General features: G+C 39.6%; 1 long non-coding RNA gene and 1 pseudogene across 1 annotated transcript; one reads left to right on the plus strand and one right to left on the minus strand.

The window, feature by feature from the left end:
* Nucleotides 1-723: 723 nt before the first annotated feature.
* LOC145722284 (uncharacterized) lies at nucleotides 724-15116 on the minus strand. The gene is made up of 4 exons (XR_014146428.1): nucleotides 14657-15116; nucleotides 4923-5002; nucleotides 4329-4420; nucleotides 724-2069 (listed from the first exon to the last, which is right to left on the minus strand). It is a non-coding gene; the product is annotated as an uncharacterized LOC145722284 (long non-coding RNA).
* A 2206-nt stretch (nucleotides 15117-17322) lies between these two features.
* LOC102744835 (elongation factor 1-alpha 1 pseudogene) lies at nucleotides 17323-20009 on the plus strand (annotated as a pseudogene).
* Nucleotides 20010-20016: the final 7 nt, after the last annotated feature.

The following is a 20016-nucleotide window of genomic DNA, read 5'->3' on the forward strand; positions in this document are numbered from 1 at the left end:
ATTTCATTTTTATCTTTGGCCACCATATACTTCCTCTAAATCATTTATATTTTTGTCATGGGGTGTGTGGAGCCAGGGCCTAATTTATTTCTTCCTCAGAGATATAAGAACCTATTAAGAACATAGCATTCTCCTGTGTATATTTACCAGTTACTACAAATACTGCATTTTCCAGGATAGCCTATGAATCTAATATTTTGTCTAAGCTTATATGCATATTCTTATTTATAGGTACCACTTTGAGGTTTGGAGAATAAGGTTCTCAGACTCTGATCCCAACTTTTAAGGAACTGTCCATTTTATGGTTCTATGCAAAACCACAAAACAAAAAGTAGAAGATTGTAAATAGAGGGTGTCAGGCTGATTAATAAAGATAAGAGTACTGTGTCATTTCAGAGCTATTTAGTGTCAGGAAGGTATAGAAATCTCTTTGAAGTGATATCACAAGTCATGGCCTTAGCAGAGTATTCTATCCATTCACATTTTTGAAGTTATAGACTTGTTAACATCTTTTTTATTTTTATTTCTTTCATTTTCACTTGAACATACATTTATTTATTTATTTTATTTAAATTCAATTCATTAATATACAAGGTATTATTTGTTTCAGGGGTACAGGTCTGTGATTCATCAGTCTTACATAACCCAGTGCTCACCACAACACATACCCTCCCCAGTGTCCATCACCCAGCCACCCCATCCCCCCACCTCCCTCCCCTCCAGCAACCCTCAATTTGTTTCCTAAGATTAAGAGTCTCTTATGGTTTGTCTCCCTCTTGTTTCTTCTTGTTTCATTTTTTTCTCTCTTCCCCTATGATCCTCTGCCTTGTTTCTCAAATTCCTCATGTCAGTGAGATCATATGATAGTTGTCTTTCTCTGATTGACTTATTTCGCTTAGCATAATACCCTCTAATTCCATACATGTCATTGCAATGGCAAGATTTCATTTTTTTGATGGCTGTGTAATATTCCATTGTATATATATACCACTTATTCTTTATCCATTCATCTGTTGATGGACATCTAGGCTCTTTCCACAGTTTGGCTATTGTAGACATTGCTGCTATAAACATTGGGGTGCACGTGCCCCTTTGGATCACTACATTTGTATCTTTGGGGTAAATACCTAGTAGTGCAACTGCTGGGTCATAGGGTATCTCTATTTTCAACTTTTTGAAGAACCTCTATACTGTTTTCCAGAGTGGCTGCACCAGCTTGCATTCCCACCAACAGTGTTGAAGGGTTCCCCTTTCTTCACATCCTGTCAACATCTGTCATAGTGTGAGGTGGTATCTCATTGTGGTTTTGATTTGGATTTCCCTGATGCCGAGTGATGTTGAGCACTTTTTCATGTGTCTGTTGTCCATTTGGATGTCTTCTTTGCAGAAATGTCTGTTCATGTCTTCTGCCCATTTCTTGATTGGATTATGTGTTCTTTGGGTGTTGAGTTTCATGAGTTCTTTATAGATTTTGGATACTAGCCCTTTATCTGATATGTCATTTGCAAATATCTTCTCCCATTCTGTTGGTTGTCTTTTGGTTTTGTTGACTGTGTTCTTTGCTGTGCAAAAGCTTTTTATCTTGATGAAGTCCCAATAGTTCATTTTTGCCATTGTTTCCCTTGCCTTTGGAGATGGATCTAGCAAGAAGTTGCTGCATCTGAGGTCATAGAGGTTGCTGCCTGTGTTCTCCTCAAGGATTTTGATGGATTCCTGTCTCACATTGAGGTCTTTCAACCATTTGGAGTCTATTTTTGTGTGTGGTGTAAGGAAATGGTCCAGTTTCATTCTTCTGCATGTGGCTGTCCAATTTTCCCAACACCATTTGTTGAAGAGACTGTCTTTTTTCTATTGGATATTCTTTCCTGATTTGTTGAAGATTAGTTGACCATAGAGTTGAGGGTCCCTTTCTGGGCTCTCTATTCTGTTCCATTGATCTATGTGTCTGTTTTTGTGCTAGTACCATATTGTCTTGATGACTGCAGCTTTGTAATAGAGCTTAGAGGCTATTGCGATGCCACCAGATTGGTTTTCTTTTTCAACATTACTTTGGCTATTTAGGGTATTTTCTGGTTCCATACCAATTTCATGGGAAGAGAAATAATAAAGATTAGAGCAGAAATCAATGAAATAGAAACCAAAAGGACAGTAGAACAGATCAATGAAACTAGGAGCTGGTTCTTTGAAAGAATTAATAAGATTGATAAAACCCTGGCCAGACTTATCAAAAAGAAAAGAGAAATGACCCAAATAAATAAAATCATGAGTGAAAGAGGAGAGATCACAAACAACACCAAAGAAATACAAACAATTATAAGAACATATTATGAGCAACTATATGCTGACAAATTAGACAATCTGGAAGAAATGGATGCATTCCTAGAGACCTATAAACTACCAAAACTGAACCAGGAAGAAATTGAAAACCTGAACAAACCCATAACCAGCAAGGAAATTGAAGTGGCAATCAGAAATCTCCCAACGGATGGCTTCCCAGGGGAATTCTACCAACATTTAAAGAAGAATTAATACCTATTCTGAAGCTGTTTCAAAAAATCAAAATGGAAGGAAAACTTCCAAACTCTTTTTATGAGTCCAGCATTACCTTGATCCCAAAACCAGACAAAGACCCCATCAAAAAGGAGAATTACAGACCAATATCCCTGATGAACATGGATGCAAAAATTCTCACCAAAATACTAGCCAATAGGATCCAACAGTACATTAAAAGGATTATTCACCACGACCAAGTGGGATTTATTCCTGAGCTGGAAATTGGTTCAACATCCACAAATCAATCAATGTGATACACTACATAAATAAAAGAAGGGACAAGAACCATATGATCCTCTCAATAGATGCAGAAAAAGCATTTGACAAAGTACAGCATCCTTTCTTGATTAAAACTCTTCACAATATAGGGATAGAGGGCACATACCTCAATATCATAAAAGCCATCTATGAAAAACCCATAGTGAATATCATTCTCAATGGGGAAAAACTGAGATCTTTTCCCCTAAGTTCAGGAACATGGCAGGGATGTCCACTATCACCACTGCTATTCAACATAGTACTAGAAGTCCTAGCTTCAGCAATTAGACAACAAAAAGAAATAAAAGGCATTCAAACTGGCAAAGAAGAAGTCAAACTCTCACTCTTTGCAGATGACATGATCCTCTATGTGGAAAACCCAAAAGACTCTACCCCAAAATTGCTGGATCTCATATAGGAATTCAGTAAAGTGTCAGGATATACAATCAATTCACAGAAATCAGTTGCATTTCTATACACCAACAATGAGAGAGAAGAAATAGACTTTTGTTAACATCTTAAAAGATATGTTTCCTTGGAGTTGGGGGGCTTGAAGGACCTGGAGGAGGATGTTCTCTGCACGGTGAGTCTACTTTCTCAGGCCTGCAAGCTGAGAGTCTGAGCTGGCTGGTGTGGCTCAGTGTGGCTCACATGGGGCTGCACAAAGCATCATCAGTAGGGAATCATGTGCTTCAGCTTCCTGGTGTGAAGCAGAAGCAATGACAGAGGTGCTAAAGGCTCTAAGATGACTTCCTCATTGGGAGGGTAAGATCCAGGGTCAGTCAGCTTCCTTTATCCCAACACCCCTGACCCCACTTCCTCTTGGCTAGTAAATCACATAGCATGCACAGCATGAGTAGGGAAAAGATTAGAACACTAGACAGGAGGTTAAAAGGCCCAGATTCTCATTCTGCTTTTGATGTGCACTGAAGTTCCCGGACAATGCATTTATTTCACTGCATCTTTTTGTCATCAGCAAAAGAAGGTAATTAAAGAAGATGAGTGGATTTTTATGCTTTTTAAAAATTGGTGGTAGTCTTTTATCAATAAATCTTATACAAAACCAAGGTATATAAAAGAATCAAAGCAGAGCCATGTTTGAAGTGGGCAGAGAAGTCTATTCACCTTCTCCTCCACAGAGCCTGAGAGCACCAGAGTCTGAAATTACAGGCCTCCACATCTCCAAGGTGATTTCCAGCTCAGACATTCTATGAGGAAAAAAAGTTTCACCCCTATCTCTGCTTTTTTTAACAAGGAAATGTAATTTCATTCTGCTTGTCTAATGTGAATAAAAGGAAAGGAGTATGGACTAGGGCATGGTCACGTACTAAATGACTTCACTTTGTTCTTCTGCCTTCATGAGGATATGAAACAGAGGAAGTAAAGGAGAGCTCTGTACCTCAAAGTGGTCATCCCTCTACTCCTCCATTAAGCAACAAAACAAAACAAATGAACATAAAGAGAAAAGATAACAATGTTTCCTGACAAAACATCCCTATCTTTTCCCCCATCCTCACCTCCATGAAAGAATCAAGGCAGTCCATGAGTTCCTCTTTAAACCCCATTCCTAAACCCCCAGAAATATTAAGGCAGGAGATTGAAGTATGATCTGGAGGAGAGAAGGAAGAGGAAATGGGTGTGTAAGATGAGGCCTTTCCAAGATGGCAGGCCTGGGTGTTGGAAGGTCAGCCTCTCCATCCTTAGACATCTTTTTTGGTGGCAGGCTTCTGTCATCCTTCTCATTGTAAAGGGTATGATATCAGAATTAATAAAATAAGCCCTTGACTTACTCAGATTCCAGGCTGTTTATGCCACAAAGTACGTGATGTCTTACAAATCACTAATTCTCACAGGTCCATACATGAGAAATCTACTATCTTCTTCATAAGAAATGTAATTTTTTTAAGTTAACAGTGCTATAAAAATATACATATGCCCTCTGGGGTGCCCTCTAATCCTACTCCCTGTCCTCTCGCCTTATTTTATCCACTTTTCCTCCTCTTTTTATCCAAATATGGGGATAAAGGAAAGGGATTGTCTGAGTTCATTTCTGGAAAAGAGGTAGGTAAAAGGGGAGAAGAGGATTAACCATTCTTTTTTTTTAAACATACCTACTGTCCCTCCACTCAAGCCTATTTCACTCCTCTTGAGGTGAATATTTGTTACTTCATTCAGAGATGAGTCAGCTTAGCTAATGAAAACATAAAGAAGTCAGGTTATGTTGTGTTCATTCAACTGAATTCCAGGGAATGCATTTAGTCTCACACTAAATGCAACCTAAAAAGAAAGAAATGTCTTATTCAGTGCTGAGTTATTTATCTAATCTGGGAAGCTCTATCAGAAGGCTCTTATTACAGTGAGGGATTTGTGGCAGAAATTGGGCCATGATGTATAAACAGCTGATAAGGATTGGCACTTATTTTAAAACCAGAAAGTTAACCATTAAAAAAAAAAGTATAGACTTGGGCGCCTGGGTGGCTCAGTCGTTAAGCGTCTGCCTTCGGCTCAGGTCATGATTCCAGGTCCTGGGATCAAGCCCCGCATCGGGCTCCCTGCTCTGCGGGAAGCCTGCTTCTCCTTCTTGCACTCCCCCTGCTTGTGTTCCCTCTCTCGCTGTGTCTCTCTCTCTGTCAAATAAATAAATAAAATCTTAAAAAAAAAAAGTATAGACTCATAGAAGAATTTTAGAGGGAAAGGAAGCTTAGATGTGTAACAAATTATGTCAGATCGAGTGGCTTAAAACAGCAATTATTTATATAACTCATGAATTTGCAGTTGGACAGGCTTTGGTGGAGAACGCTTGTCTTTGTTCCATGTGGTATCAGCTGAGGCTGATTGCTGGGAGTTGGAGCATCCACTTCCAAGGTGGCTCACTCACATGGCTGACAAGTTGGTGCTAGCTGTTGGCTCAGAGCTCAGTGGGGATTGAAGGCTTTTGAGAACTCTTTCTTTCTACCTGACCTGCTCTGTGGGCTGCATAGTGGCTGGGTTCCAAAAGTCAGAATCCCAAAATATACATGGAAACAGCCAGTTTCATGAGGCTTGGACCTTGAAACAGCCACAGCATCACATCCACTGAATTCCATTGGTCAAGCATTCTCAGAGAAACCAGATTCATGGGAAGAATGTAGACCCAACCTCTCAATGAGAGAAATATCAAAGAATTTTGGGACTATATTCTAAAACTGCCACAACGTGAGATAGAGTTGTGTGTAGTTGTGGAGGAGGGTATGTTATCGGAGGGATAATATGATCTGAAAGCAACATTGGGAGACAAGAGGACACATATCCCACCTTCATGCCCAGTGATATGAAAGCTACAAGACCTAAACTAGCCACCACTTGAGTGGGCCACAGAGGAAGCAGTGTCCTAAGCCAGAGTCCTCTTAATAGGAAGATAAAAGGAGAATTCAGAGAAGGGTTAAGAATATAAGGAATTTTACTGATCATGACCATGAATTGTGAGAAAGTGTTCTGAGACTGGGGAAGGGTAGGAGAATATATGTGGGACCTTATAAGGATGTGAACAAAGGAGAAGTGGAGTGATCTAAGAGTCTGGTGTTTGTGTTAGCAACACCTATGAGCGTAATGAGACTGAACTCCATGGATTCAAGGCAAGTAGCAATGGAAAGATGTATGACAAGCATTATCCATTAGATGTGTTTGTTATATAGCATATGAGGAATAAGGACCAAAGGTATAAAAGACTCCCGTAGATCAGCACAAAAGAGAAAACTCAAAAGGAAAAGTGACAAAAGCTAGTGAGGCACAGGCAATTCACAAAGAAGAATGTCTCAGTAAGATGCTCAATCTTACCAGAAATCAGAAAAACACAAATTAAAACTACAGCAAAGTATTATCTTGTTTATATAAGATTGGAAAAAAAAAATCTAAGAGCCTGATGATATATCAACTATTGGTAAGAGTGCGAAGCAAATAATAACTTTCATATATTGCTGGTGGAAGTGTAAATTGACACACCAATTTAACAATATGCTTTGTGATGGGGCAATTTCAATTCTGAGTGTATTGCTCTAGAGAAATTCTTGCACATATGCAAGAGCATATATATACACCAGAATATTACTTGACAATATTTTTATGGTAGTGAAAAATCATAAACCACCACAGAGTCAAGAACAGGAGAATAGGTAAGTATAATGTAGAATAGCCATATAATGTAATACTCTGTGGCAGCTTACATGAATGAATTAGAGCTATGCATATTAACACAAATACATCTCAAAAACATAGTAAGTTACAAAGCAATTTATGAAGGATGCATTCAGCATGATACTAGTTCCTCAATAAAATGGAATGACAGTGATACCTACCTTGTGGAGTTGTAAGATCATGAGTGAATACAAAGAAGGTGCTAAGAATAGTGCTGGGCATGTTGTAAACATTGCATGTGCTAGTTATTACTATTGCTACTATTATTATTGTTGATATATAAAAAATTTTGCATAGAAATAATAAAATCTTATCAACCTATCTCATGATTGTGATTACTATTGCAGTGAGCTGCACAGAAGATGTCATCTCTTTCTACAATATTTACTTCTTTAAAAAAAAATGTTTGAACTTACCATGGTAAATCTCAGGAAGGGGATACATGGGTGTTGTGGATATGCATACTCCTAGCAATCCATGCTAACACTGTCATACCCTCCAGTTTTGCAAAAGACAGAAGCCAGCCACCCAGGACTTGCCCTATTTTCTTAAGATGTGCTTTGAAATGACCTCACTTACTTTCTAGGAATAGGAGGACCAATTATTCACATGTTTGACTCATCGGTGAAAAAGGAACCAGGGACTATTTTGAGTGACAGACTTCCAATTTAGTGGAAATTATAAAATTAACCTAAAACAACCCCCCCTCCAAAAGTATAAGATTTATCAGGTTAATCATAGGGACTGTAGGTCATGCTATCCTTAAAGGAACATTCTCTAAACTCTCTTTCTGGGCCTTATTTCCAGAGGAGAGATGTTGAATGTATGGTGGTCCAGGTAACATTCTTCAGAAGTGGACATTGTGAGGTGGCAAAGTGACAGAGAGATGCCACCCCAAGCTGGGACCATCTCTGAAGAAGTCTATAGCACTTCAGTTAGAATCCTTTTAGTTAAGAATGTTGAAGCACCTGATGTTTGGGATTGAAAGATGGGCTTTTGGAAATCCCATCATAGGGATGGTGAACTTTCATAGTTTGATGAGAAAGATTTGGTAAAATACTAATATTTGAACTTAATTCCTCACCTTCTGAGTTAGTAACAAGTATGCTCTGCCTTCTCCTCAGAGCTGCGTAGAACATGCCTAATTTGTAGAGCAGAGTCTTAGGACCAAAGAGATCAGGCCCTGAGGAACAAGCCAAAAGTTTGGGAAGCAGGAAAGTCAATAGAAACAGACTCCTCTCATTTTGCATTTGTGTGCTGGGCCTGTTCTCTGCTCAGCTCACTCTTGAGTCCTGATCAGCTGACCAGCACCAGTCATTAATCCAGCCACACTGAGAGGATTACCTCTGTCCATAGACAAATGATTGGTTATCAAGTGGGCCAGCCTTGTGACTGTTCCAAAGCCCTTGAAAAAGGGCCCACAGATATCATGTTGTTGTTACAATCTAAGTGGGAGCCTGAACCAAGGCAGAGAAACAGAGAAAGCTTCCTACACAGTTTCCCCTCCACACCAGCTCCAATCTTCTCTACACTGCATGATTCATTTCCGCTCCTTCCCACCTGAGGGAGCGGAAGAGGCTCTATCCAAGCGGCTGCTACCCAGAGGCACGCTTACTTAATTGCAGTGAAAGGCACATCATTAGGTTCAGTCCAACCAAAAGTGTGCTCTGTATTCCCAGCATTGATTTTGGCCCTCCCAAGAACACTGTAAAGTTAACCTTTATTGAGCACTTAAACAAGTGTTTTATATGTTTAGTTCACTTAGTCCCCACAATAATCCTCTGTGGTATGTATTATTATTATCATTTTCATTTTAAAGATGGGAAATTAAGTCTTAGATTAAGTACCAGAGTTACACAGTATGCAGCAGAATGAATGAGTATTTGAAGTTGAATCTGTTAGTCTAATTCCAAAACTGGTGCTTTTAATGACTGTAAAACGGTATTTGGACCCACTCATCCTATGAAGCTTTTCTAATTACTGTGAGGAATAGAAATTACAATAGGCATGAACAGAGGACGTTACCTCATAAGCAGATAATTAGGCACATTCCATTTGATATCATGTGGAGAATCTACAGGGAAAAAATTATTATCTGCAGCTATAAATCTTATCAGGGAGAGGTGAATAGAAAAGTGAGTAAGATCAGGGAACAATTAAGCTAAGGCCTACTCTAATTCCTCAGGGTTTCTGAGGTGTTTTCTTAGGTATTGTTTCCCAATCTTCTCAACAATGTGTTACCACTCCTTTGTCCTAATCATCTTTGATAACTGTCAGGGTGGGACTTCCAAGCTAGGACATTGAGAATTCCTGAAAAACATGGAGGAATGGCCTGATGGGGGATGGGGGGTGGCTGGAATTACTACAAAGATAAATATTCCAGTTACCCAGAAAATGGCTCAGGACGGTGAGAGAATTGATGATTCCCAAGTTGAGTCTTGAAAGACAACTAAGAGCAAATTGCAAGGTGAGGAGCATACAAGACTTGGTGAACAGCATGAACAAAGAGATGGAAAGAAGGAAAGAGCATGGGATTAGGGCTAACCACAAATAATTTGGTTTTCCTACAGCCTGAAACATAAGGTAGGAAATGAAAAAACTGAAGCTGAATAGACAGGCAGAGTTCAGAAGATGGAGTCCATCTGGGGCGTGTTAAAGGAGTTCGGGGTTTAGCTTATGGCTGGTGGGAAACCATCAGATGGTTTCAAGCAGACAAGTGATAGGATCACATTTGCATTTTTAGGTATTTGGCTCTGAGAGCTGGGTAAGACTTTGGGGTAGAAACCCAGTAAAGAGACTGTTGTAATTGTCCTGGCAAGAGATGAGGAGGGACTAACTCAAATCAATGACAATGAAATTGAAAGCAGGGAAGCGTACAGGAGATATTGGAAATGGAATCAGAAAGACTTGATGACTGACAGGATATAAGAACTCTACAAGTGAAAGAGAATGGTTTCGCTCACACTCTAGGGGTTTCCATATTAGCTACTTCAAAGACAAGAGAATTGCTTTTTCCCTTTCTCTCTGCTGATGAAGCACCAGGGCTAGCCCACTGTATCCTCTATTTATGTTCATGGCAACTTTTTAGGGATTGTATTACCCTTCTTTGCCCCAAGACCTGCGTGGGGAACTATGCTGGCTCACCCTAGCAGATCTTCCTAACTCAAAATCTCAAGAACAGGATTTGGAGTAATTTACTGTTTCCCACATGGAAGGATCCTCAGGAATCTTTAGGCAAATTGCTTTATCTTCTACCAAGAGCTCTGCATCCCATGAGGCTGTACAGCTTCAAAAAGTCAGTGAAAATGTGGCATGACTTCTTTCCCAGGATAGGAAACTGTCTACTATATATCTTTGCACCCAAGAAGAGATGCAAGTGACATTTTAACCGCCAGCAGTGTACTTGACTAAAGAAAGGGGGGAAAACTACTTTGGCTACATCAGCCTCTAAGTAACAGTTAAAACCACAGAAGTAGGTGAGAACATTCAGTGAGAAATGTAGAATGAGAAAAATGGCATGATGATGGATTCTAGGGAAACACCAACTTTTGAATTATGTGTGGACAAGAAGGCTAACATTGGGACTAAAGTAACAGGAACGTCAATAGAAAATTTTACTATAAAAACCCAGGGGCAGAACATTTTAAACTAGGAAATAGTAATGAACTGTCAAAGTTCAAATAAACTAAGGTCAATGTGAAGGTCCATTAGGATTGGTTGCTGATGGGCTTAACAAGAGCTGCTTCAGTGGATTTACTGGGGTAACAGATTATTAGTAAATTGAAGTTTGAATGGCAGGTAAAGAAATGGCTGAGGTAAGTAGAGGGGAGAAATGCTGTATAAGCATGGGTATCCACTGATGGAAAGGAGCCAGTGGAGAAGGGCAGGCTAAAGAAAGAAGAAAGAGTGACAATAACTGATGGAGCTGGGTCCTGTGGGAGACAGGAAGAGCTGGGATCCAGAGCACAGAGGAGTGTGTTTGCTCTGAACCAGAGAAATGGCAATTCATTTTGCTCTACAAATGAAGGAAAGTGTGGGGAGGGGTGGGGGAGTATGAATGTAGATATCTATATAGAGAAACAAGAAGTTTAAATATTTCATGCTTGATTGCCTCAAATAAAAGAGTCAGTATGTAGTGCTGTCTTGCACTGATGTTATAGTGACCCTAATCCACAGGGTTGGGTGATTCTCTTCAATGGTATCCAAACCCCTGGTTCAGGAACAAGGGTAACCTAGACCCTTGATCCAGGGTTGGTTGAGTAGGTGTGGCAGCAGATGTGTAAACACTGTGACTTTGCATTACAGTTAAGTTGCTTGAAATTGTACCATCAAATCACATAGTGACCCATCACTTAGATTATTTATTCTACATACACTCCATACATCAGCATTTTTATTTGCATGTAGCTTTTTTTTCTGCATGGAAAAGAAGCAGAGGTTTTTTATTGTTCTTCCTGAGGTAAAGAAAGGAAATATAGCTCTTTAAAAAAAAATTATTTTATTATTTTATTTTATTTATTTTTTAGAGAGAGAGAGTAGGAAGAGGGTCAGAGGGAGAGGGAGAGAGAGAATCTCAAGCAGGCTCCATGCTCAGCACAGAGCCTGACACAGGGCTTGATCTCACAACCCCGAGATCATGACCTAAGCAGAAATCAAGAGTTGGACGCTTAACCCACTGAGCCACCCAAGTGCCCCAGAAATACAGCTCTTTTGACAAGTTATTTTCTTTTGATAAGTTGATCTAAAGCCAATCCCATGTATTTTGTTTGTTAATATTTCCTCAGAGTCTGAGGTTCTCAAGATTCATTGTCAGGCTATTTCAGAGGCTAGTAAATGTCACCACTTTATGGATAGCCAATTCAAATAAAATAGATTATATAATTGATTGAGTGCTTACCCCTTTGACAGAATTAAGAGCTTCTGTGGACAGTAGCAGGAGTTCATGATTAGGAAAGAGAGACAAGTTAAACTTATAGAAAATGAGCTTATTAATAAAGAGGTTGAATTGTTCAATGTCACTGGATAAACCTCTATTCAGTTCTGGGACTGTAAACAGGTTGGATAAAAGAGAAGGAAGCAAAATGGGAACAAAACATTATAGAAAGTTAGTTCTTGACCTCAAGTAATTTTCATGGAAATTGGGACAGCAAAACTTACTCCTTTCTACATACTGAACAGTCAGTGAACAAACACTTTTTAATAGAATCCTTAGTCTGTTCTAACTGTCAAGCAGGGGTCTGGCTACAAATTTATAACACTAGAGTTAGACATGTATTTAAAGTAGAGCTGGCCTCTGAATGCAAGATACCTTTGCTTAAATGAATGTTGAAGAATTTGAGGAATGTTGTAGAACTGAAATGTGAAGCTAGGAAAGTTGCTTTGGCTCTGTCAGAGACAAAAATTGTTTAAATACTTTAAGGCTTAGAATACCTATGAGGGTATGTGCCTCAGTGTCAAGTTAGGGGAAAATCAGTTTCAGTGGAATTCAAACTGGGTCAGCCTGCTCTAGATAAAGTGGAAAATGCTAAAAGCCATAATGAGGCTAGGGAACTGGGTTAGAGGTTAGTTTCCTGTCTTTCTGGGGTGAAGTTCTCTCTGTGCTCCTCTCTTGGGATACAACCTGGCAGATCTGAAGAACACGATGCATATGAACCATCAGGGCAAAGGGAATACGTATAAAACTGCTTAACTTCCCTGCCCTGACTTTTACTTTCCTCAAAGCAACAGCTTTCTCTCATTCCATATCCTCTAAGCAGCTGCACCTAAATTCATTTTCACATCCTAGACTGGCTCTCTCACTCTCCTACAGCATACATTCAAACCATTTCTCTTGGGTCCACTTTCCTTGGGCTCTTTGGAATCTGACCTTGCCAGTGGAATGCCTAAACAAATGCTTCATTATAGAAAATCCATTAGGGTTTCTTTTTTATTTTATTTTACTTTTTTAAAGATCTTATTTATTTATTTGACAGAGAGAGACACAGCGAGAGAGGGAACACAAGCCGGGGGGGAGGGAGAGGGAGATGCAGGCCTCCCCCCGAGCAGGGAGCCCAATGTGGGGCTCGATCCCAGGATCCTGGGATCATGACCTGAGCCTAAGGCAGACGCTTAACGACTGAGCCACCCAGGCGCCCCAATTAGGGTTTCTTTTAAAAAATCAATTAAAATATGCATATGTGAAACCGTATCTCAGTATCTTCTCAACCGAGTTAAATCCCATGGAGTTTCTTTCTTCAAAATTAACGATTTACATCTCTCTGACTGTCCTTTTATTGCAATATGGTCATAGTATATTGCAGCCAGAATTGGCCAGAGCCAGAAAACATGATGGCAAGTTTCCCTGGCCAAGTCTCCAGAGAGCTTTGTGAGCATCATCACAGCCAACTGTTGACTTTCAGTTTATATAAATCCCAGGGCAGATTGGAAAAATTGTTATTGTTAAAAACAAATTGAAGAGAACTATGTGTGAATCTAAGCATTCCCCAGGATAAAGAGAACAAGAACACAGTATCATTCCCACTTGGATCAACAGGAGCTCCAATCACTTAAGACAATAGGAGAGGATATACTTTTTTCAAGTGAACATTGATTTCACACTAGGTGTGCACCTGATATAAATGATTTTGAAGATACACAGATCAATGAAGGTATAACCAATATAAATTAAATGCACAGGTCTCTGTAAAGTTATACCATTTTGCTCCCAGAAGGAAATCACTATGTGTGTCATGAAAATAAATTTCAATTTTAGCTTTCCTTTGCTCTCAAAAGGTTTTACGTCTCAAAACTTTGCTTTTTAAAAATATATAAATTTTGGTTTAACTAAAGAGTTAAGAAGACTTCTGTGAATAGATGACATCAAAACCTAGTGAAATTTGGATTATTATCATCATTAATACTATTGACATAAAGAAATGTGGGTTATATCAGTGCCCACAACTCAGTGACTAGCACTTAGTAAAAGGTCATCAAAAACAGATGAGTAAGTTGGAAATAAATGAAATAAGGGAATGCAACTTTTTTTGTGGTGATGACCTGTGGGACTCTAGAAGCTAGGAAACTATTATTCTCCTTGCTGCTCTATTTGTCCTTCCTTCTTTCCATCTTTAAAGTGGGCTTAGTTTTTTGTAAGACCATGTTTTAAGTTTATTTGAATGCAAGTTTTTACTTATTGTAAAATTTTCTTTCTTTGGGGGAGAGAGAGGTACTGGATGAAAAAGTAATATCAAATATTATATCATATTATAGGAAGACATGATTTAAGATACTCTGAGTCAAGCACTTAATATTTTTTTAAAAGATTTTATTTATTTATTCATGAGAGACAGAGAGAGAGAGGCAGAGGGAGAAGCAGGTTCCCAAGGAGCAGAGAGCCCGATGCGGGACTTGATCCCAGGACCCCGGGATCATGACCTGGGCCGAAGGCAGACACTTAACCATCTGAGCCACCCAGGCACCCAGGCACTTAATATTTTACAAAAGGATAAAGTTTTAACGTGGCTTAGCAGTGGCAGATGTGAACACTAAAGTGAAAGCTTGATGCTGTGTGGGCTCTAGAGTATACCACCGGGGTCAAATTCTGGCTGCAATATACTATGACCATAGACAAGGTATTTAACTTCTTTAAGCCTTAATTTACTTATCTGTAAAACTGAACAACACCAGTACCCACCTCTTGAGGTTGTTGTGAGTCTTGCTCCATGTAAGCACTAAGAACATGTTCAAAACTGTTAGCTTTATACGTCTTTCTTCAATTTCCTAGGAAATTCAAAGTTCTCTTGGATTCTCTAGATAATTGTAGCTATTTGGATGTGAATACAGACTGTAGAAAAGAGGAGAGCCATGCAAAGAAGTGAGTCTGGAGAGAATGATATTCCCAGGATTGCTGTGTAGATTCTTCATAGCAGGAGGTACAGAGAATATTTAAAAGCGACAAGAGTGTTTTTGGGTCAAGGTGAAGGGCTTGATTTGGACCAGCTGCTGGTCTTTTTAATGAAAGGAACTTCCATGGCAAAGAGCACTCTCTGAATGCCTGCCAAAGTTGAGAATAGCACTGACTACAGAACTCCCTTGAGTAGAAATAGAAGCACTTTGCTGTAAGGTGGGCGCCTCCTTCAAGGCACAAAAATGCCATCTCTAAATGCCTCCCTGACCACCATTTTTTTGAATTGCAGTTCTTACCTCTTCCTTCCTATCAACCCCTGCATTCTCAATCCCTCATTCCTTGCTATATTTTTTTTCTCCATAGAACTTGTTTTCTAACCTATTTTATATTTTTCTTACCTGAGTGTTCATTATTTAAAGTCAGTCTTTCTTCACTTGAAGTTACACAGGACAGAGAAGTAGGTCTGTTTTGTTCATGGATTTATCTCTAAAGCCTAGAGTGGTGCCTGGTACATAGTAGGAGCACTTTATATATTTGTTGATCAATGAATGAATGAATGAATGAATGATTCATTGGATGGAGGGAACATGGGGAAGTAGAATGATTTGACATGGTTCCTCACTTTTTAATTATTTAGACCACTCGTGCTTTTGAGGCCAACCCTGACACAGTAGCTCATCCTCATCAAGAGAGAAAGTAGAGGACTGAAATAAACAAACAGAAAGAAGGGCAAGAAGTTCTGCTCTATCATGCTTTCAGTCTCCTTTGAAAGCTGCTGGTTGGATTTAGAAGAAAAAGCCTTTGCATTTCAGATTTTCCCTTCCCCAGTCCCTGGACCGAGCAGTGTAAAAAGGACTGTGGCAGATCTCTGTATCTCTGTTTGTGGCCAGCACCCAAAGAGGTGTACGAGAATCTGTGGGAAGCAGACCTGAGGGCAAATTCCTCTCAGTCACACCTCTTTCTCTGCGTGATTGGTGTACATAGTGTGAGGCTTTATACCTCATTGAACAGAGATGTGTGGGCACCTCTACAGGACATGCTCAGATTCTCAGAGTCCTGTCTTAACATGATTTATTCATTGACTCTATCAACTTATCAGTAGGTTTCAACTGAAGTTTCATTTGTGGTAAGTGCTGATGACAAAGCCTAGGATAGTTCATCTAGTTGTTTCCAGAAGATGGGGCATACCCACCACTGACCAGTGGAAAACCCATAGCCAGGAAACAGTTCTTTATAAAGTATGTGGTTCTAAAGTAACCAACTAGCTGACTAAATCTTCATCTGTCTAGCTAGATGACTAATAAATAAACCACCTATGATAGCCAGAATAGGCTGTAGATGGTAACAATTTAGACATACATATATGAATGTTATTAACCCAAGAACCATATACAAACTAATCCCTGATTATCTCTGCAGCCCTATTTCCCTCTAGTCCCTAGATCACTAGCAGCACACACACACAGCAGTCTGTCTCTGCCTTTCATTGTTTTAACTTCTGCTTCAAATGCCTTCTTTTCCTGTCAGCCTATCTAACAATCCTTGATATTTTTATGACCTAGCTTAATCTCTCCCTGACACATGGTTTCATTCTGGTTACTCTGGTTTCTCATACCTCACCTTCCTCTGAACAACACTTATGCCCACATCCCAGAATCTTAAGCTCAACGGTCTTGCCTGCTTCAGGTTTGTAGTGATGGTGTGATGACTGTCTAGCACTATGATGTTGGACAGGTCACAGAACCTCTCTTGGTTGCTTTTTGTCTTCTTTATTTCTCCTCCTTGGTGCCAGTTTCCTCCATTTCAGTCCTATACTAGAATAATTCTGCTGAAAAAATAAAAGTGATCATGTCATTCCTTATCTTAAAAAGCTTCTGTTTTCCCCCTATTGCCTCTGGGATAGAATCCAAACAAGTTTTAGCTTAGCAGTCAGGACTCTTCAAAATCTCATCCCAACCCACCTTTTCATTTTCCCCCCTTAATAGCCTGTCTTTATATTTTGCTCTTTGAAATACCACTTTGTTCTTTGCAATTCCTTCTCCCTGTGATATCCTAACCACCCCCTCCCCGTCTTTATTCATCTTTTAGAACTCCAATTCAAAGGTTGCCTTCTCAATATTTATACCATTTTGTTCATATTACTACAATATCTAACAGCATTTAACTCATAACATTCATTAATTTATCAGACATTTACTGGACATTTGTTATGTTTAGAGATCAGTGCTGAATACTGAAGACACTGATATGAAAAGTATCTCAAAAACTCAAGGAACTTTCAGTCTAGTGGAGAACAGTGACAAATAATGAATAATCACAATGCCATGAGATAAAATCAATGCTATACATATGTATAGGATGCTATAGGAACATTGAGGAAATCTGCAAGCCTATTTTGAATGCAAAGTGAGGAAGTTAGGAAAGTTTTCAGGGCTGAAATGATAATTATTAACATGTCTATTTCCCAATTCAATAAGGGCAAGTATTATATCTTCATCATTTTGTGTCCCTTGTGACTAGCAGAGTACCTGAAACACAGCTTATTGAATGAATAAATGAATGGATTAATTGTAAATAAAGGAGGCTGGACCAACGGAACTTGAAGTAACTTTCAAAATCTAAAACTATGAAAGCCATCTTTGTGGAAGTCACTAATATATTACAAAGATAATGTTTTGCCCAGAAATGGACCCTGAACTCTATGGTCAACTAATCTTCGACAAAGCAGGAAAGAATATCCAATGGAAAAAAGATAGTCTCTTCAACAAATGGTGTTGGGAAGATGGGACAGACACATGCAGAAGAATGAAACTGGACCATTGCCTTATACCACACACAATAATAGACTCAAAATGGATGAAACACCTCAATGTGAAACAGGAATCCATCAAAATCCTTGAGGAGAACACAGGCAGCAACCTCTTTGACCTCAGCCGCAACTTTTTCCAAGAAACATTACAAAGGCAAGGGAAGCAAATGCAAAAATGAACTATTGGGACTTCAAGTTAAAAAGCTTTTGCACAGCAAAAGAAACAGTCAACAAAACCAAAAGACAACTGACAGAATGGGAGAAGATGTTTGCAAATGACATATCAGATAAAGGGCTAGTATCCAAAATCTATGAAGAACTCAACACCCAAAGAACAAAGAATCCAATCAAGAAATGGGCAGAAGACATGAACAGACATTTCTGCAAAGAAGACATCCAAATGGCCAACAGACACATGAAAAAGTGCTCAACATCACTTGGCATCAGGGAAATCCAAATCAAAACCTCAATGAGATACCACCTCACACCAGTCAGAATGGCTAAAATTAACAAGTCAGGAAATGACAGATGTTGGCAAGGATGCAGAGAAAGGGGAACCCTCCTACACTGTTGGTGGGAATGCAAGCTGGTGCAGCCACTCTGGAAAACAGTATAGAGGTTCTTCAAAAAGTTGAAAATAGAGCTACCATATGATCCAGCAATTGCACTACTGGGTATTTACCCCAAGGATACAAATGTAGTGATCTGAAGGGGTATGTGTACCCCAATGTTTATAGCAGCAATGTCCACAATAGCCAAACTGTGGAGCCTAGATGTCCATCAACAGATGAATGGGTAAAGAATAAGTGGTATATATATATACAATGGAATATTACACAACCATCAAAAAATGAAATCTTGCCATTTGCAATGATGTGGATGGAACTAGAGGGTATTATGCTAAGCAAAATAAGTCAATCAGAGAAAGACAAGTATCATATGATCTCACTGATGTGTGGAGTTTAAGAAACAAGGCAGAGGATCATAGGTGAAGGGAGGTAAAAATCAAACAAGATGAAACCAGAGAGGGACCAAACCATAAGAGACTCTTAATCTCAGGAAAAAACTGAGGAGTGGGGGAGGTGGGAGGGATGGGGTGTCTGGGTGATGGACATTGAGGAGGGTATGTGCTATGGTGAATGCTATGAATTGTGTAAGATTGATGAATCACAGACCTGTATCCCTGAGACAAATAATACATTATATGTTAATAAAAAACAACAACAAACAAGGATAATGTTTCAAGCTTTAAGGATTAAAATCAAATACAACTGGTTAACAAAAGCTTTTTCGCAACTGGTTTGCCACCAGAACACAGGTGTTGTGAGAACCACTGCTCAACCAAACCAAAATTGGAAAGGAAAAGACTCACATCAACATCGTTGTCATTGGACACGTGGATACGGGCAAGTCTACCACTACTGGTCATCTGATCTACAAATGTGGTGGGATCGACAAAAGAACTATCGAAAAATTTGAGGAGGCTGCTGAGATGGGAAAGGGCTCCTTCAAGTATGCTTGGGTCTTGGATAAACTGAAAGCTGAACATGAACGTGGTATCACCATTGATATCTCCCTGTGGAAATTCGAGACCAGCAAGTATTATGTGACCATCACTGATGCCCCAGGACACAGAGACTTTATCAAAAACATGATTACAGGCACATCTCAGGCTGACTGTGCTGTCCTGATTGTTGCTGCTGGTGTTGGTGAATTTGAAGTTGGTATCTTCAAGAATGGGCAGATCCGTGAGCATGCCCTTCTGGCTTACACACTGGGTATAAAATGACTAATTGTTTGTGTTAACAAGATGGATTCCACTGAGCCACCCTACAGCCAGGAGAGATACGAGGAAATTTTAAGGAAGTCAGCACCTACATTAGGAAAATTGGCTACAACCCCGACACAGTAGCATTTGTGCCAATTTCTGGTTGGAATGGTGACAACATGCTGGAGCCAAGTGCTAACATGCCTTGGTTCAAGGGATGGAAAGTCACCCGTAAAGATGGGAATGCCAGTGGAACCACACTGCTTGAAGCTCTGGACTGCATTCTGCCACCAACTCGTCCAACTGACAAGCCCTTGCATCTGCCTCTCCAGGATGTCTACAGAATTGTTGGTATTGGTACTGTCCCTGTGGGCCGAGTGGAGACTGGTGTTCTTAAACCTGGCATGGTGGTCACCTTTGCTCCAGTCAATGTTACAACTGAAGTAAAGTCTGTTGAAATGCACCATGAAGCTTTGAGTGAGATTCTTTCTGAGGACAATGCCAGCTTCAATGTCAAGAACGTATCTGTCAGAGATGTTCGTCGTGGGCAATGTGGCTGGTGACAGCAAA

Source organism: Leptonychotes weddellii, chromosome 6 (assembly GCF_054177405.1).
Source record: "Leptonychotes weddellii isolate Sample4059 chromosome 6, ASM5417740v2, whole genome shotgun sequence".
NCBI lineage: Eukaryota > Metazoa > Chordata > Mammalia > Carnivora > Phocidae > Leptonychotes > Leptonychotes weddellii.